Below are 15,100 nucleotides of genomic sequence, written 5' to 3'. Positions count from 1 at the left end.
CAGTTTAATATATGCCCATTTTTACCAAACTAGTGAAATTATTTGCTTAAACAAATAAGGGATAGGAATCATATAAGTAAAGGAGAAATTACTGTAAACAATATCTTGACATCTATAATAAAGGTAGGTTCATTCTTATATTACATATTCTTAAGTATTTTTTAATTAAAGAAACATTCACTATTTTTATATACAGAGAATTTAAACAGTATTAGCAATTCCACTCATAGACTCATTTACAGTCTGTCATTAAATAAGATAATATATGTAAAAGCACTTTGAAAAACAACATGAAGCATATGTAAACAGGCATTTTCAGTGTATATTCCATTTATTACATATTCATAGTGTAAAGATGAGAAGATGTATCAGAGACGGCTGAAGTGACTGACTAATGCTGAGCAGTCCTTTCATGTGGAACTTGATTCTTTGACCTGCGGTCTTAGCTGCTGTTTGCATCTCTGTTATTTAGACTCAACTCAAGTCTTGAACACTGCTCTCCCTTGCCCCCTATTTCCTATAAAAGCCTAACAAGTAACTTTAAAAATTAATATAAAAAATATTAAATGTCTTAACGTCACTTAAAAGTTTTACCTTAGTATTGTTAAATATAACTCAAATACAGAGAACCACATACAACAAATGTACAGCTTAACGAACTGTTTAAGGCAACCACCCTTCTATATAACATCCACTTCAGCAGAGAGATCTTGTCAGTTACCGAGAAGCCCTCCACGTGTTTTCTCCCAAACGAGAACCCGTCCCTTCTAAGAGTAACCACTATCCTGACTTTCATGGTACCATTTCCTTAATTTATAGTTTTATCATCCACATGATAAACCATCCCCAGACACTACTGTTTATTTTGACTGGTAAAGTCTCCCACAATCTGAATTTTGCTGATTGTATCCCTATGGTATAGATCAACATGTTAATCTCTCCTCTATGTTTCTTGGGAAGTTGGTAATTGAATCTAAAGGCTTAATCAGATTCATGTTCAATTTTTTAAAGACACTCATGGTTTGGTGTTATCAGAAGATGTGTAATATCTTGCAGTCCTTTTTGTCATTTTAGCAGCTACTGACGGTTAACAACTAAATTCATTAGGGGTTACAAAATGGTGACATTTCAATTCTACCTATCACTCTTTATTTATTTGCTGGAATACTTCTTTAAAGAGAAATTTCACCACATCTATTCTTTGATTACTTAATGGTAAAGCAGATATGAGAAAATGATAAATGCTTGATTATTTCTCTTTACTTATCAGTTTTTAAAATAAACTGCTCATTTGCTAGCATCCTTCAAGAGTTTCCACTAAGTTTTATGTCCGTGTGTGTGTGTGTGTTTTGGATCAATATGATCTCACAGATTTAAACATATTTGATGTGTTCTAATCCATCACAATTTTCTTTATTGACACTCAAATTGTCCCAAATTTAGCCAGTGGAACACTCTTCATGTTGGCCCCTCAGTCCTTTTGACATGACTATAGTAGTTTTTGACAGCTCCCATTTTCTCTGTTATGACAAGACATTCCATTTTGTCTCGAAAATGTCTGCCCCAAACCTGAAATGAGCCATTTCTCTAAGAAGCCCTGCTTTCTTTTAGTACAAAGTGTTATTTCAAGACCACAATCTAAGTAATAGGGATCCCTACTGCTACTACTTGGTCAAAGTACTGTTATAAAAAATCACAAAACAATGTTGATAAGATTCACTTCCTTTTTATGGCCAGAAATCTCAAATTGACACTCTTCTCGTAAAGTTTACCACTATGATTTCCCAGAAAATTTAAATTACCACTCTCTGAGAGGACCATTTCACACCTTCTCTTTTCTCCTCACCTCTCCTATACCCATCTCCCTGTCACTCTCAGTTGATAACCAAATCTTAAACTTCAAACAGAAACAGATACAATAGGGTAAAAACTACCTCATCTTTCTAATATAAACCCCACTTAACCCATCTGCATCTTTTTTTTAAATCAACTATTTTTTAGAGCAGTTTTAAGTTCACAGCAAAATCGAGCAAAAAGTACAGAGATTCCCCACATACTACTGCCCCCACACATGCACAGCCTCCACCTTTATCAATATCCCCCACTAGAGTAGTACATTTATTACAATTGATGAGCCTACAATAACACTCATTACCACCCAGAGTCCATAGTTTACATTAGGGGTCACTCTTGGTGTTGTACATTCTATGAGTGTGCACAAATTTATAATGACATGTATCCGCCATTATAGTATCATACAGAGTAGTTTCACTGCTCTAAAAATCCTCTGTACTCCACCTATTCATCCCTTCCTCCCTCACCCCAGCAACCACTGATCTTTTTACTGTCTCCATAGTTTTGCCTTTTCTAGAATGTCATATGGTTGGAATCATACAGTATGTAGTCTTTTCAGATTGGATTCTTTCACTTAGTAACACGCATATAAGGTTTCTTTATGTCTTTTCATGGCTTAATTCTTCATTACTTTTTAGCACTGAAAAATATTCCATTGTCTGGATGTACCAGAGTTATTTATCCATTTACCTACTTAAGGACATCTTGGTTGCTCCCAGGTTTTGACAATTACCAATAAAGCTGTTATAAGCATTCGTGTGCAGGTTTTTCTGTGGACATGATTTTTCATCTCTTTCAGGTAAATACCAAGAGCATGATTACTAGATTTTATGGTAAGAGTATGTTTAGTTTTGTAAGAACCCACAAACTGTCTTCCAAAGTGGCTGTACCATTTTCCATTCCCACCAGCAATGAATGAGAGTTCCTGTTGTTCCACATCCTCGCCATCGTTTGGTGTTGTCAGTGTTCTCAATTTTGGCCATTCTAACAAATGTGTAGTGGTATCTCACTGTTGTTTTCATTTGCATTTTCCTGATTACATACAATGTGGAGCATCTTTATATATGCTTATTTGCCATTTGCACATTTTCTTTGGTAAGGTGTCTGTTAAGATCTTTGGCCCATTTTTTAAATCTGGTTGTTCGTTTACTTACTATTGAGTTTTAAGAGTTCTTTGTATATTTTAGATAACAGTCCTTTATCAGATATGTCTTTTGTAAATATGTTCTCCCAGTATGTGGCTTCCCTTTTAATTCTCTTGACAGTGTCTTTCATAGAGCAGAAATTTTTAATTTTAATGAAGTCCAGCTTTCATGGATCCTGCCTTTGGTGTTGTATCTAAAAAGTCATTGCCATACCCAATGTCATCTAGATTTTCTATGTTATCTTCTAGGAGTTTTGTAATTTTGTGCTTTACATTTAGGTTTGTGATCCATTTTGAGTTAATTTTTGTGAAGCAAATAAAATCTGTTTAGATTCATCTTTTTGCATGTGGACGTCCAGTTGTTCCAGCATCGTTTGTTAAAAAGACTATCTTTTCTCCATTGTCCTGCCTCTGCATCTTTTTTCACATCCTCTGCCTTCCCTCCTGTTATAATGGAAGAAATTTCCTATTATCAAGGCCATTGTCTCACTTATGCTCTGGATCCCATCCTATCTTAGCTTTTCAAAGGCTTCACTCCTGCAGTTATCCCATCTCTATGCGACATCATCACTTTCTCTCCCTTCTCTACCAGATCATTCTTATTGGCATAACCTGCCCTAATATTATCCATCTTCTAAGAAGACTGGATTTTGTCCCCTACTCTCCCCTCCTTCATAGCAAAACCCTTCAAAGACTTGTGTATTCTTATTTTCTCTATTTCTTTACCTCCCATTCTCTTGTCAATCTGTTAATTAGGCTTTTCTCCCCTCTTCTCCACAGAAACAACTCTTACCAAAGTCACTGATGACTGACATCTGACTAAAGGCAGAGGTCAACTCCCAACTCTCATCTTACTTGACTTCTCACGTGTGTTGGACATGGCTTTAAGTATCACGTTCATAATGAAGACTCTTAAACTTCTATCTTCAACCTAGACCACTCCCTTGAGCTCCAAACTGCAAATATAACCACCTACTTAATTTCTCTCATCATTCAAGCCTCAACTCAAACCTTAGTTCCTCAGACAGACCTTCTCTCATAACAGCATCAAAGCACCTCCACTCTAACATTTTTATCGTCTTCATAATACTTATAAGGATCTGAAATTATCTTATTTATTTTTTCATATGTTTACTGTCTATATCCTCCCTGCCACCACCCCCAGTACACATATACACATAAAGCAACAAGTTCCTTAAGTACAGAGACTCTGTTTTGCTCACATTTGTAACCCTGATGTCTGTGTGCTGGCACATGGTATGTGTCCAACAATATGTGCTGACTTCAATGCTGAAAAAATAAGCCTTCTATAATCATATTTTTTAAAAGTACAGAAAACATGAAATAAACCTAGACTTATACTGACTTATTAAGTAACCAAAAATTATATTATGATAGTAAGTGCTACAGGCAGATTACTGATGACTGTCTGACTCAACAAAAATATTAATTTACCAAGTTGGCACTAAATTATATCCTTTCCTCTTTTTTTTGCTGTTTTATATGAATTTATTTTGTTTCTCAAAAATGATTATAAGCTCTTTATAAGTTACATATTTCTTTTGGATCCCTGTCATATCCAACCATGCAATCAATAAGGTCTCAATAAATAATTGTAAAATTAAAATGAAATATATTTGGACTTTTTAAAGAAAGTAATTTTTTTGAATTATCTAAGTGTTCTTGGCAATATACCATTAAATAATATTTCTTGGGAACTTGTTAGTTAGCCAAGGTTTTCCAAGTAACACTGGTCTCAGGAAACAGTATCATTTTTTTTAAAACAAGAGGTACAATGAATAAGACTAAAATTTACATAAATTAAATGCCAAGGTTTATTATACAAACATATGAGTACAATTTCAGTGGGAGAGCCATTTGGCTACCTGTAATCTCTAGCACTGAGCAGAGATTCATTTGGGGCAAAAGTGCTTACTCTTGGAGAGAGCTCAATAAATGAAGGATCTGTAATGTCCCACCAAAGTCAAGCATTTTGAGAGAATAATTTGCAAAACTTCCTGGAATCTCTCCTTGATCAGAAACCTAATGAGATATTCAAAAGTGTTTCAGCACAGAAATGACTCATACTTGCTGGTATAGAGTTGGATATGAAACATTAATCCTCAACATATACATATATATAGTTATAGTTATAAAATGAAAAGTTTAGACAGGAAAGTTATTTATCAATGATATTTTTAAACGAGTGGAATTACAATAAACACTTTTCTCCATCCATGTTCTTGTTGATCAATTTGTTTAAAATATTTAATTTTTATTCAAAGTATATTAAACATGCCAATTAAAAATACTCATACTTTTGTGTCTATTTCATGTTAGAACTGAGACAATTTTAAAATGTGGACCATTTTCTCATATACTTAGTTCAAACTTTTCTCATAACCTCTAACATTATATATATTACACTCTCAAAAGAAATTTGTAAGATGAGATAATATTCTTACTTCTTCATATTGTCTCAGATAACACCCATAATGAAATTTATTTCATATCAAACTAGAGTTCATTTTCTAACATGCAACTTTCTATTGTAACTAGACATGTATTTTCTTCTGGAAATGGGTTCAGGACCCTGCTCCTGACCCAGTGGAGGAAGAAACCACTCTACAATTTTCTGTAATAATCCTCTTTTGCATTACAGAAACTGATTTTACTATCTGTTGAAATAAGAAAATTAGACCCCATATTTTTCACAAAAATGTGAGCATGCATTAGTAAGCCTTGGGAATTAACCCAAAATTAACCCAAAATTATACCAGCAGGTCTGGGATGATGAGAGAAGAAGTACTAAAGAAAGCTGAGTTCAGGTGAAATGTAGGTCTAAAGATCAGGAAATACCCAGGATTCAGATGCAGAGTTAGGAGTCAGATGCCTGGAGTCGAAGGAGGTAGAAGAGATTACTAAGGAGAAAGAAGGGAAGGTGAAGGGGAAAGCATTACAGGTAGTACCCACGATAAAAGAACATGACTAGGAAGGGTCCTCAAGAAAAAAATGATCTAACAGGTAGGACAACCAGTGTTTCTGAAGCCAAGGGAAGTCAAGGGAGGACAAAGTTAAGAAGGCATGGATCAATATTATCATATCCTGCAGTAAATGCTTAAAAGAATTCTAAGTATACCACAAAGAATTGTTTTCTCTGAACTACTTGAGACTTAAGTAGCCAACATGATGCTTCATCACTACCAAATAATTTAGTGCATTTCCTACAAACAAAAATATTCTCCTACATAATTATAATCAGAAAAGTTAGCACTTCCTTACTTTCTGGGATGAGATGTCCCAAGCTCGTCTTTTACTTATCCTGGCCCAGCCCTGAAATCAGCAATTTCTCTAAGGAGTTCTGGCTCCTTTTCGTGGAGAATGGTATTTAGTTCTGAGTGCTAGGTATGCTCATTGTTACTGGAGTGTTGCTGCTTCCAGGCCAACTCAATGGACAGAGCTAGAGAATATACGTATGTACACACATACTTTATACATCTATGTGTGTGTGTGTGTATATATATATATATACACACACGCACACACACATATATACACACACATATATTTTATACACATTTACTTCCATATCTATCCATCTATCTATCTATACTTTGAAAACCATAAATTCACACTAATACCTCCAACTCCAATTCAACACCATAGGGTTCATTCTAGTGTTCTCCCCTCAGTTTTCACATTTGTAACAACTTTCTCCTATAGTGAGAAATTTGGCTCTCATTATGCTTAATATATTTACTGATTTGATCAGTCCTCCTGCATGAAATTAATCTTGTCCCCTCCCTGTGTACACATCCCACTCACGTCACTAAGACTCCAATCCCTGCAGTAGGCAGCCCTCCTACGTGGATGGCCTCCTCACCCCACTGGGGCTCTGACACCTGGCACTGGACTACCCTCATACACAGATTCTCCCTGCACCTTGCTTGGCTCTCACACCTTGAATCAGTCTGCCCTCCTGGGCAAGTGATCTTAACACTGTCCAGGCTCCAACATTCCGTGATGGGCCTCCAACCCTTTTCATCAGAGATTGAAAGGAGCAAGAAGCAGAGAAAGGGTGCAGCCTGACTGCTGCTATCTCTGAAGAACATGAAATACTGGTGCTGGCTGTGCAAAAAGAAGCTATAATTATCCACTGCTGCTGGAGAAATACCAACCTAGATCACTTCTTTACAGATTAAAGATTTTTGTCCTTTTGCTTATCATACTTGTGGAAATTATTTTCCTAATTTTTTTATCTTTCACTTTTGTTTGCTGTTTCCTATTTATATATAGTAAAACAAATTGATTTTTATCTTTTCAGATTTTTTACATTTCTTTTAAGCATACAAGTCCTTCTTCATCAATCATTTTTCTATATTTCATTTTTACTTTTCCTTTCTAGGTTTGATTCAGTTCTTTAAATCTGTCTAAAATTGCAGCATAGTCTGTGATGTGAGGATCTAATATCCTTCACACTTTTCCAAATATCACACTTCTGGTATAACTACACTTTGATCTCATTAATGTCTCCTGTCTTTCAACATCTGCTTTTATTTTTTTCCTCCAAATTATCAGTCTACCCTGATTGAATTTCCTTCTTTATTGAGCTGGATTTTATCCATTCTGCCAACCATTCTTAACTCCCTTGCCTTTTTCTCTTTCCATCATACCCTTTCTGAAAACCTCCAAATCTAAATCAATCCATCTGCCTTCTCTTTTCCTCAAGCCCTAATGCAGAATGATGCTTGAAAAAGGCATTCAACCAGGTGTGTTAGATCCATTAAACCCTCCCAGTGTCTCTAGTGTCAGCTAGGTCCTCACAACCCAACATGACTTCCTCAAGTACCTTCCACTGGCTATTCTTAGATTCCCCATGAGGGCTTACATCATATTTCCCCTCATTCCTACCCCTCTACACTTTCATCAGATTAGCACACTTTTTTTCACTCTGAAGATAAAATAGAGACTTTCAGCTTCCAGCTATCCACCTATAAACCTCTTTCCATTATCCATTATTCATTAGTGACTAAAATGTCAGTATCTCTGTCCTCTAGTTCAGTTTATCCTCCTGCTGTTACTCTCTCGCCACTTCTTAGTCTTCTTCACAATCTCCTTTGTTTCTGCTTAACTCTTAAATGCTGGCATGCTCTAGGTTCAAAAACAGTTCTGTTTTTCACTCTAAGGCACAGGGAAGGCCTAAGGACTCTTTGCTTTGCTCCCTCCCTTGGACTCATTTTCAAGGTCCACTTTGCCTCAGCTTCTGCTGAATGTCTGATCTTTTGGCTTTATCTCCCATTTTTGATCCCATCTTTGCTCTTGGAAATTGATCAACTAATTCAGCCTGAGAACTATCTAGTTTCAGGTCTGGATGATGCTCTAAGGATAAATTTAGCATCCCTCCAATGCCTCCAGCTCCTCTTCACTGCCAGGCTGACTCCTAATCGCTTATCAGAGGCAGTGTAATGTCACCTCCTCTTGGAAATATTTCCTGACCCATGGTCAGGCTGAATTGGAATCTCTCTGTAATCCCATAGAACCTTGCTGTTTTTCTCTAATATAGCACTTATCATATTGTAATACAATTTTTCACTTTCTTATATATCTGTCCTACTAGATTATGAACTCTTGAAGTCAGGAATTCTGCACTCTTACAGAAAGAAAAGAACGAAACAGGTAGCGACAGAAAGAACATAGGAAAAGAGAAAGGAAGGTAGTTCAGATGTGATTATGGCACTAGCTGACCCAATGGTGGGTAAAACCCTATAGCAAAAAACTGGGATGGAGAACACTCAGCAGCTATGTGGTCAATGTATATAATTGGGGGAGTCTTCTGAGAAATGAAAAAGCCAAGGAACAGATAGAAGAAATCAAAATTTAGGGGAAAAGTCCCTGAGAAAGGATAGCAATAACCAGATCCAATGCCCAGTTCTAGGACTTGGAGCACTTGGAGGCTGAGAGATCAGCAACCTGAGATCTTGGTGTTAACATTGGGGGGGCAATAGAGCTTGATGACAGTAAAGGACTTGAGAGATAATGAGAAAACTGACAGCTCCAGAGCTACTAGGTCTGAGAAAGAATCACAAATTATAAGATCACACCAGCTTTGGAAGAAAGGTAAATAAGGTGGTTTAAGTACTTCAGGCTTACTCTGGTTTAGCTTAGACATAAACTAGGATGAGACAGAGCCTGTAGGTGGGGAGGGACCCAGTGGAAGGTGCAGGGGCCAATGGAAGGTGACATCCTTGTGACTAAATACTAATTCTATTATAGAAGTAAAAAACTTTTTAATTGAGGCCAGAAGAGAAAGGTAGACTTCCCATTTCCTCTGATCACCTACTTCCAAAAGTAAGGTTTCTATTACCACATAACATCCTAATATTACTAACATGAGTGATATTTTTCTTTGTGTAACTATTTGATTTTTCTCTGCAATGATAATCATGTGAGTTCATTTTGTTTATTGTAGATAATGTTTAAAGCTCTATTTCTAGTCTTAACCCTCCTGAGGAGTGAAAATTAGTGAGTGGGCAGATTTCTAAGATGGTCCCGAGATGTCCCAGCTCCCTGCTGTTCACATCCTGAATAATCCCCAGGACTGTGCCTATGATGTATCCTACTCTGATAAGGCTACATTAGACAGTACGGTTGGCCTGCAGATGAGAAGATTATCTGGGTGGGCCTCCACTCTTTAAAGGCAGAGAATTTTTCCAGCTGGTCACAGAAGACGAAGTCAGAGGTTCAAAGAACAAGAAGGACTCCAAGCATTGCTACAAACTTAGATAGAGGGGGTCAAGCAGCAAGGAATAAGAGCCACTTCTAGCCGCTGAGAGCAGTCCCTGGCTGACAGCCAGGGACTTTAGTCCTACAATCACAAGGAACTGAATTGTGCCAACAAGAATAAGCTTGGAAGCAGATTTTTCTGTAAGCCTCCAGACGAGTTCTCAGTCTGGCTGACCCCTTGATTTTAGCCTTGTGATACCCTAAACATAGAACTCAACCATACCATGCCAGATTTCTGACACACAGAACTGTGAGCTGATAAGTGGATGTTGTCTGAAGCAGCTAAGTTCGTGTTAATTTGAAATAGAAAAATCATACAAATAGTGTGTATATAAAAAGTAAAATTCAGATACTCATTCCATCATTTATCATATATTCATACTTTACGATAGACATGACACAGTGCTAAGCACCAAGGAAAATACAAGAGGACTTGCCACGTATTGCTGATTGGCTCTGTTGTCACTTCCGTGACCTAATGACCAATGCATAGCATTATTTAGCATAGACGGCTGTAGTTTCCAGAAATCAAAAGTGACTAAGACTGGCAATATTATTCTAAATGGTGGTAATATGCTAGCTTTTACAATTCAATTTTTAGAATTCCAAAAGAAGGCAAAGGCAGTATTCTTTTAAAAGAATGAAGATATAGTCTGGTAATGTCCCAGAGATATTATGTGAGAAACAGAAACATTTGGATAGATAAAAGAACCATACATTTGAAAAAAAAAGAATTGCTTTTTCACAACTAAATTTAGTAATAACAACTACGTTATTATAACAATGTTCCTGTAATCTAATGCTATATTATGTACATTTTAAGATATTTTATTTCAGGTCATCAATGGAGAACGGAGAAGTAACTGCCTTGAGGAAGGGGTGAGGGTAATGGGCATAACACTGGAGGCCAAAGGGGACTCTCAGTGTTATCACTAATTAAAAAAAAAAATCAAATGTGATACAATGTTAACAAATGTTAATTTTAGATAATGGATACATAGGTATTTGTAACTAGTCTTTGTACTTTCCCTAGATTTTGACTTTTTTCAAAAAATGATTTTATTTCATATTTTTAAGAGAAAAATGAAGTAAAAGTAAATACATTTCTCTTTGAGCAGAAGGGAGATGAGTGGTTTTTTTCAAGCTTGGACAGCTACTTAGTGGCAGAAGTAGAACAAAAACTCTGATCTGACACCTAGAGCAGTGCTCCGTCCAGTAGTTAGACTTTTTCTCACTACTAGTGAAAAGGGGCACTATAAACCATTTGAGTCTACAGCCAGCTGACTGGGGAGAGAGTAGAAGACGAGGGAGAGCCCAAGTGACAAGGCCATGTGCACACAGGGTTTCCTCTTCAGACTAGAGGCCTGAGGCCAATCTGAACACAAATAGCTCAACATACATCATGATAAAGAGAAAAGCTGTGGACTAATGATCAAAGTAGGAGGTTGAGAATTGAGGAACTGCCTACCAAGAAGGTCTGAGACTTATGAGACGTAGAAATAGAGTGGAGAGGAGGGTGTAGGGATATGGGATATCTGATGACCTTTGGGGAACTAATGGTCCTCTCTGTGACATTCCTCTTGGCTTGACACTCTTTCCTTGCCAGGGAACAAATTTCTAAAGTGGTAGACCTGTGGCATAAAAAAGATATTTTAATGATTGACAAATATATTAATAAGCTTGGTTCTCTATTTCCATGTGCTTTGCATTAAGAATTAATATTTAGCTATTAATTCTATTACTTTCCTGATTTTTATACATTTCCAATATTTGTTGCAATTAGTCCTCCAATTTCAAAGGAGTTACTTAAATATTATCATATAATGAATTAAAATGCAATAAAGATACATATGTTGATCTCACAGTTTAGGACGTTGGTTTATATAACTAACACACGTAACAACTTAATGAGTGGACCATATCATTTTTTGGCTTCATACTATAGATGAATAGTGGACAGGAATAAGAGTTTTACTCACAGCTATGAAATCTTAGACTAGTCAGTTAACTTTTCTAGTCTCAGTAATTTACAAATAAGTAAAGAAGATTTGGCCTAGAATGATCAGTAAGCTATGTCTCAATATTCTCTGCGTCTATGATATTGTCTTTTCCAATCCTGAAATAGCAATAGAAAGGATTTTCCAACTTTTATTTTCATTTTCCTCTGCAATATATGCCAGCTACCAGTAAAACCACAGGAAAGCTGAACGGAGAAATTCTCCTTCTAAGAAAACAGACTTTTTAAAAAATAAAAATAGATATATATCTTTTATAGAATTTTCTCCATTATGAAAATGCAAAGCCTGCCATCATATAATGAAAGTATTTTTATTCCAAGTTGGAGATAACATCTTCCATTTCTGAATGACTGGTAGAAAAATGACCCTTCTATTTTCTAAGATGAAAAATGTTGATTATTATTAATGTTACACTATGTATTTTTATCACAATTCTTAGAATCCCGAGAAAGTATATTCTCATTCATTTCAAAAGGCCATATCAAGAAAGAGTAAGAATATCTACTACTATTAGACATGAAAGCCATAGAAAATGTTTCTTTACAACAATGTGAGAGAATGAAATATGTTCTTTCTCAGGTCAAAATGTGACAGTCGTGGGGTCGGCCCGGTGGCGCAAGCGGTTGAGTGCGCGTGCTCCGCTGCGGCGGCCCGGGGTTCCCTGGTTCGGATCCCGGGCGCGCACCGACGCACTGCTTGGTAAGTCATGCTGTGGCGGGTCCCATATAAAGTGGAGGAAGATGGGCACCGATGTTAGCCCAGGGCCGTCTTCCTCAGCAAAAAAAAAGAGGAGGATTGGCGGATGTTAGCTCAGGGCTGATCTCCTCACAAAAAAAAAAAAAAAAAAAAAAAATGTGACAGTCGTTGTGTCAAAGTCCTATATATTTTCAATCAAAATAACTTTGGTATAACAATATTTAAACTGACCATAGAGGATTTTTTTTTTAAAGAGTCTTAAAAGCAAGGATGATTTAATATTTTAAAAGGAATCCCTCAAAGGAAAAATTTTAAAAGGATGCAATAGAGGAAATAAAGCAGCTGACATATCCAGCTCTTTCTCAGTCTGTAATACTATTGCAAGATACTACACGGTGAGAGGAAAAGGTACAACAAATTCTACAATTTAACTCTGCAAGGGAAAAAAATAGTCATCCTTACCTAACTTGCTTCTTCTAAACTCCCTTTCAGTAAAAAGACGGGTAGCAGAAACATCAGAAATATCTGATAGGACAGACTAAAGTTCTTTGAATATGACTTTGTAGTGAGGAAAATAAAAAATACCCAGAGCTATAAAGCAGAAGCTAAAATGAGGATAGAGAAACATGAAGAAACAGCGATAGAATGGTAGCCTCCTATATACAAAAAAAAATTGCATTAGTACGAATTACTTGCCAAAGACCCATCTTACTCATCCTGGTTGAATTAGCAAATTCTATTAGAATAAAATAATTACTTTGTCTCATGTCTAGGCTGGATTCTCAGGTTTCCTTCCAAAATTACAAATAACAGCAAAAAAGAAAAGGAAAAAAAGCACTTTTTACCCCTCACTTTTAAGAGAAAATACATACATTCTATCAAACATTTATTGGCAATGCAAGGGAAAAAAATCCTTCAGTTACTTGATGTCTATGGAATGAGAGTCATATCTAAGGCCAATATAAACTGACCATGCTATGGGATCCAAGAGCGGAAATAATAGAGACACTTGATGACGGAAGTGCACTAGAGTGATGCCACAGCTATTTATGCAAGCAGTCAAAGGCACTAAGGACAAGAAACAGCAATGAAAACAAGGATACGGAAGAATTCAATTACTTCTCCACATATAACACTTTACTAAGACCATTAAGATTGGCCCCAGTGTTTACATGAAATTTGCCCACTCGGGCTTCATCATCCCAAGTCATTAGGGAATCTCTACATTAATGTTAACAACTTTCATTAATCACTCCATTGTCGCTATAAACTGACTAAAGTTTATTCTAATTCTTTCATTCTCATTTCTCTAATAAACAAGCATTCTTGGATAGCGAGAGCGCCTTAGCTGAAGCTATGTTTTCAGGTTTATTTCAAATTGCACATAAAGTAAATCCCACAGCCTGAACTCTGGGCCTTTACCCAGAAGTCTTTTCTGTTGCTGATCTTTACTTGAAAGTCTGTACTATTCCAGATTCATTTATCAAAACCCAAAACTAGTGATCAAACTATTCAACCAATTAGTCTCATTTCCTTTTCTCATATTGAAGAAAACTGACAGAGATCCACATGCGTATGTTGAGAATTATAGGAATAGGTCTTTATTAACCTAAAAGAAAACACGGCTGTTTACAGGCAATGTCTCTAGGTGATGTTTTTTTTTAATTTTCCAGAGAAAGAAAGCTCACCCATAGAAAAATATAAGCCAGATGGGCAGACTTGGTATACTGACAAATACAGTTCAAGCAAATTCCTTTGATGTGAGGCCACTTTTCCAAAGAATTTTCCAGGGGAGGTTGCCACTGCTGGGTCCTAAAAAATTGATTTCCCCCAATCCTACTCCATAAACCAAATAATGCCCATTTTCCCTCAGATTTAGAACATCCCTCCACAAATTCAAATTTATACTATCACTGGAAATTTGTCACTAATTTCCTTTAAGTCAAGCATAAGTGAGAAATATGCTTTCCAAAAGCATAAACTGTATTATCATATCAATGAGACTTGGGGGAAATTAAAGGATAAAGTTAAACAGCATTAATTCGATTCAGAATTGCCTTCTCAGGCTACTTCCTTTGGGAAGTTGTGCCTGAATTCCAGTTTTGTTTGAGTTAGGGGCCCCTCCTATGATTCCACAGCACCTTGTACTCTCCTCTCACAGTGCTTACCACACAGTATTATAATTGCTTATTTATTATTTGTATCCTCCATTAGATCATATGTTTCATGAGGCAAATTGTTATGTCTGTTTTGTTCATTATTTTATTACAGTGACCTAACATAATGTTTGGCACATAGTAGCTGAGGCAGGTTAAAGATGACCACAAATTCTTTGACATCCCTCCTATAGAAAAGTGGAGTCTAAGTCCCCTTCTTGATTCTGGATGGCCTCTGTAACTTCTCTGACCAATAGAATATGGCAGAAGTAACACTATGCTAATTTCCAACCAATTCTTAAGAAACTAGCAGCTCCACTTCCTGTCTCTTAGAACACTTCCTCTTAGAGCCCTAAGATTGACGGGTAATATTGAGAAGACCTCCCAAGGGGTACAAATGCATGAATAGTTTTAAGGGAATCAATTTCTCCAGATATTTACTTTCCATA

General features: G+C 36.4%; 1 protein-coding gene across 1 annotated transcript in view; it reads right to left on the bottom strand.

Moving 5' to 3' along the window:
* The window catches only part of ME1 (malic enzyme 1), a 190,461-nt gene that overhangs the window by 129,460 nt on the left and 45,901 nt on the right, over nucleotides 1–15,100 (bottom strand). The window lies entirely within an intron of this gene.

This window comes from Diceros bicornis, chromosome 23 (genome assembly GCF_020826845.1).
Source record: "Diceros bicornis minor isolate mBicDic1 chromosome 23, mDicBic1.mat.cur, whole genome shotgun sequence".
In the NCBI taxonomy this organism is placed as follows: Eukaryota; Metazoa; Chordata; class Mammalia; order Perissodactyla; family Rhinocerotidae; genus Diceros; species Diceros bicornis.
This window is presented reverse-complemented; position numbering and strand designations above follow the sequence as displayed.